Source organism: Amphiura filiformis, chromosome 17, assembly GCF_039555335.1.
Source record: "Amphiura filiformis chromosome 17, Afil_fr2py, whole genome shotgun sequence".
Taxonomy (NCBI): domain Eukaryota; kingdom Metazoa; phylum Echinodermata; class Ophiuroidea; order Amphilepidida; family Amphiuridae; genus Amphiura; species Amphiura filiformis.
This window is the reverse complement of record NC_092644.1, coordinates 29,622,333-29,628,332: the sequence shown is the minus strand read 5'-3', so window position 1 is coordinate 29,628,332 and position 6,000 is coordinate 29,622,333.

The window sequence follows — 6,000 nt, the reverse complement described above, 5'->3', positions numbered from 1 at the left end:
TCTGTAGCAGTTTGAAAGGCCCCATGTCACAGGGGAAGTTGCTCAACTTCGTCCAAAATTGTCAAAAATGACCAAAGTTGCACAAAGTTGCCTTAAGTTGCCTAAATATTTTGCAAAGTTGCGCAAAGTCGCTTTAAGTTGCTTAAATATTTTGCAAAGTTGCATTAAGTTGCCTAAATATTTTGCAAAGTTGCGCAAAGTTGCTTTAAGTTGCCTAAATATTATGCAAAGTTGTCCAAAATTGCATTATGTTGCCTAAACATTTTGCAAAGTTGCGCAAAGTTGCATTAAGTTGCCGAAACATATTTTACAAAGTTGCGGAAAGTTGCATTAAGTTTCCTAAACATTTTGTAAAGTTGCGCAAAGCTGCCCATATTTATGCAAAGTTGCCCAAAGTTGTGTAAACTTCTCATACAATTACGTCAAGTTGCTGCTGGTTTTGCTGACTCACCCCAGAAGATTTTAAACCCCTAAAACAACCCAAAAAACACCCCCCCTACCTGCCTACATAGGCTATGCAATATAAATATGTCAAATGGCGTCCTCGAAATGTATAAATGGCCCCCTGACTTGCATCACTGTTATTGGAGACTCAACTCTCATGTCAATTGGGATATTCCAGATAATAAAAGACCCCCCCCCTTATAGAGGGCAAATGTTTTGTTTTTTTAAATCTGGGATTCCAAATTTGTTTTGCAAAAAATATCTGGAATTCCAGACCAAATCTCCACAAAAGTATATGGAATTCCCGGCACCTTCCACCAAAAACCCTATAGAGGGCAAACTATTTTTTGAAAAAAGTCTGGAATTCCAAATTCATTTTGGAAAAAATATCTGGAATTTCAAACCCAAACACCACAAAAAGTATGGAATTCCGGGCATATTCCACCAGAACCCCTATTGAGGGCAAACTTATTTTGGGGGAAAAGTCTGGAATTCCAAATTCATTTTTAAAGTAATTTATTTTAATTTTAATTTTAATATGTTTATTGCCCGGGTTTATTGCACAAGAAACAAATAAACAAACATCGACAAGATGTGTTGTGCAAAAAAGGCATATAAGGCCCACGGTTGGACCTTTTAATACACATCAGGGAAGTATACTAGTATTATAGGCCTACAATTGCGAGACAAACACATTTGCAAATAAGAAATAGGTTATGTTCAAATTGACAAATTTCGTAAACCAGAAATTTGGGCTATTCGTACATCAAACATACTATTTGAAATTGTGTCCTATCAACTTTTATAAAACGAGCAGGATTTTTCACTGTTTTATGGAAAATTGTATACGCATTGTATAAGCTATATACACCTAGTATTATAAATATTGAATAATATATTAACAATATAAAACTAAAAGATGATGAACACAACCTTTTTAAACATGTTTAAACAGATCTTATGGCTGATTTTTTGGTACTAGTAACTTATGAATGATTGATTTTGCCACTTGTTGCATTTATTTTAATAGTATTAAAGACTACTCTAGTATTTTAATCATGTAAATAATTCAAATACATTGTACATACAGAAGGCCTATGTTTAAGACTCATATTTATTCACTGCTATTATCTTATCAAAAACACTATAAGAATGTGTTTAATATACTCCAACCAGGCCAGTGAGCCTTTAATCATGTTAATCACAGTACAAGAATGTTACCTCTTGCCCCTAGCTCGCCCTATTTGACCTTTATAATATAGTGGTAGGTTTGAATTCACTGTGGTTTGAATTGGTAATAGCTTTACTTGCCATATTTGCTCTGGTATTTATACAGTATAACCAAAATACGTATTTACTGAATGGAATATTTTAAATAAACTTAAACATGAATAAAAGTGTCATAACAAATACTCATATTTTATAAATGAAATAATTAGGCCTTATTTGATAAGTATAAAAGTCAGGGCCGTAGCAAGGTTGTAAAATGTGGGGCGGCCATGACAAATGTGGGGCGGCCAAAATACAAATATATGCCCAATTTGAAATAAAGATATAAAGAAAAACATAACAAATTTCTCAAAAAGTGGGGCGGCCATGGCATCCCTGGCCGCCCCGCTTGCTACGGCCCTGATAAAAGTAATATACAAATCTACAAAGAACCTAGTGATATAATACTAATTACTATATGGTACACTCAGTGAATTAGAAATACATGCATGTACTTCTAAAATATTAGAACTAAGCCTAAGACAGTAGTTACGTACATCATTATAATAAAATATTTGTGTACATTATATAACACTTTTCAAACACTTTAGCAAATTAGCACATGAAAGTATGAGTAATGAGTTGCTTTTTAATGAGAAAATTATTAATGTTAAGGGAACTGGAATGAGCGTTTTGAGCGTTTCGACAGCATTTTTTGTGGGACATGAGAGCACATCAGACCTATCGAATTGCATTCGGAATACGAAGAATGTCTTTCTGATATCAAATAATTTTCAGTTTATGAAATTCACGATATAATACTAATTTTATGACAAATTATTAAAATTTGATATTTTTCACATTTTGGAGATATAACAGTCCTCGAAGTAAATTTTATAAATTTAATGATATAGTCTTAAAGTGTATGTAGCTGGGAGGAAAGGCCGACGATCAATTGAAAATTTTGACCTTTCATATTGAAGATATGGATTTTTTCAAATTTTCAATTGATCGTCGGCTTTTCATCCCACCTGCATACACTTTAGGTAGAAATCATCAGATTTATAAAGTTTACTTCGAGTACTGTTAAATATCAAAAATATCAATTTTTAATGATTTGCCATAAAAATGTGTATTACATTGCGAATTTCAAAAAATCAAAATTATTTGATATCAGAAGGCCATTCTTCGTATTCGGAATGCAATTCGATATGTTTGATGTGCTCTAATGTCCCACAATAAATACTGTCCAAACGTTCATACCCCTTCCCTTAATTTTAATACTTTAGTGTTGTTGTTGTGTTGTGACTGACTTCCTGCAAAGTGCCATTTGCTGTTTAGTTTTCGTTGTTTTTGGTATTAATCTTGGTAGGCCTATTATGAGTGTAGGCTATATTGGTGGCCTATAAACTTTTCTTATTTGCAGACATATTCAAATTAGGATATAAATGCATTTCAGACTAAAATTTTACGGCGACAATTTAGGCCTACATGTTTAATATTTATCTCAATAGAATTTTTTAGTATTTAACAGAATGCAGGAAGAATCACTTTATTTGGGCAGTTTTTGAATTAATATTAATCACCATCTCTTCAAAAGTAACAAGGTTAACATACCGGCATGAGCTGTCATGATAGTATTAAAAAGACAAAGATAAATGCAATCAGATTTTGGAAAAATCATGTGCCTAGTTTTTGTTTGAAAACATAATTTTCAGCGCTTTTAGACCTTCTTAGCGGGCCTGAATAGCCCCTGAAAATGTGGTTCATTTTCCAACAAACAAACAAAAATTAGCATAATATTGTGTAATTGAACTGAAGTTGAGCTTGAGCCTGTAAAAGTTAATGAAGGCCAGGGCCATTATACATACACAGATTTTTTTTTTTTTTTTTGCAGGAATTCCAAAAACCGGACTTTCAAATGATAGGCCTAACTGTACTTGGGCAGATTTGTGTACCCAAATCCCTCTACAAATTGCCCTTGTCTGTGTAAATGCCTTATCCCCTTTTTTCATGTCTGTGAAATGATGCCACTTTCCCCACATCTCATATGCACAGTTTATCCCTTACATATCCTGTGTCATGAATAGGTATTGTAGCCCACCAGCCCTGTGGTTATTAGTCTAGGAAATAATTCCTAATATCTCATACCCTTGTTTGTATGCCTTTATCTAATCTTGCCACACATGACAACTTACTAATTAGCCCTAACCCGGAAAAGAGTCTGTCCAGGAGTAGAAATTTTTAGCCTTTTTTAGAAACATGTTTGTAATTGGCTTATAGCCATCACATGCTGACAATACACATAACTGATCGATTAATCAAAACTAGCAGGTTCATGGCCAGGCCTGATTACAAAGTAAACATCATTCTGTATAGAAAACTGTGCAGCAAGCGATTTACTTCAGAATTTTACTATATTGCACCAGGGATATGAGACAAATGGATATTTTACTCCTACTAATTGAATTACCCGCGGCTTAACCTCCCACAGAGTTCTTCTGTCGGCCAGCAAGCCGACATAGGCAACTCCACATAAACACGACCTTGTACAGCCTCTTGATGTCCTATCTGGGTTTCCGACTTCACTGTATAAGAAATCATTACTGGAGCAAGTACAGAGTTGTGCAAACAGGCAAACGATCTTTCTGCTACTGTTGCACAATGCACATGCGTATTAGATCCATTGATGCATACATCGATACTGGTGGAATATCCATGAAAAAACCTACAATTTGATCCCAAATTCGCCGTTTTCCGACATTGTTTAGCCATTTTATGGTAAGTTTTAACTTTTATTGTTATGATGATGAGTCTTTTTGTTAAATTTATTCTTAAAAGGGCCGGGAAATGCCGGAAATAATTTTGGTATGTATGCAGAGATGAAAACATGCAGAATTCAGCAGTGAAGGAATGGAGTGTGCACGTTGAAGCACAGCCGAGATATTTTGGGTTGAATTTGATGTCAAATTTGCTTTGATTCAGAAATGGCGAAGTTTTTAGTTGTGAAATACTGAAAATATGACCTTGGTGAATTGAAAACAGGAATGATTAGTTTCTAACTCCAGTGACAGGGGGCTAAACTTGAGTGAAATTGGAATTCAATTCTGAGTGTTGTTTATTTATTAATTTGTTGATCATGTTGATAGTTACAATACACGATACATGGTCAATGTAGAAAATGCCGGACGATAATGAAATTGATATTAATTTAAATTTGCATTCCATAAAAGCATAGGGGCTGGGCAATAATTATGAGCCCTGGTGGGAGGGTAAAATTGGGGAGGTGCCGGGGGAGAAATTTTGGCAACCTGAAAGGGGGCAAGCAATTTTTGGCGGGTGGCAAGCAATTTTTGGCACATACTCATGGGGTGCCTTTGAAATAAAACTCTCGAAGCCTTATGAAAACAGTACGGAAACATGGAAATGCTTAAAATATGGATCAAAAAAATTTGGAATGTGCAAGGGGGGAAAAAGATTTTTTGACAGGCCAAGAGGGGGCAATCAATTTGTGGCGTCCGAAAGGGGGGGGGGCAAGTGATTTTTGGCGAGCCGTCTGGAAATGTTACCTCCGGGGGGGGGGGCCTCTTTGCACAGCCCCTTATTAGAGAGAGTCGTATACCGGGGTCCGAAACGGTGAACCACGATCAGAGATACCGTAACAAAATTGACCAAAATGTACATCTTTCTCCGAACGTGCTCGGCTTCGGCCCCCCCCAAAGTTAAAATTATTTGGGTGGTGTAAGCATTTTTTGCAGATCAAACCATGGGGGGAGTGCAAACGGGTTGGCAAACATTCATTTTGAGAAAGCAACATTCCTGGGCCGGGGTAGTCGGGATTATGCACTTTCAGTTTCTCACGCGTTTGAACGGGAATTGGATTGCGTACTTTTTCGATGTCTAGTGAGCAAATTTCTTCAATATTTTGAGAAAATGATGTCAAATTTTCTATTCTATATTGTTTGGTAATAATGTCTTTTGCCAATAGTACGTTTAAAGTTGTAATTTTGTGTTTTTGATCGCAAAGATCGGATATTTTCGTTCCCGATTCGAATTCTGAACCCTTCGCAAGGGTGCCGATTTCGGCAGAACTTTGACGATAATTTTGCCTTTTTGGACACTAAAATGCATTCGATCCTTAATTTTGTTTCAACCGAGTCTTAAATTAGCAAGCACAATAAGGTTGGTACCACTTTTATATACATTGATAAAATTTTAAAGAATTTTTTTCAAGTTTCTAACCGGCGCAAATCGTTAAGTGTGTATTTCCCATTGACATCCAAAATGGGAAATACGAGTCTGATGGACATAGGAACGGCGTCCATGAGACTCAGCGAGTCTAGGCCG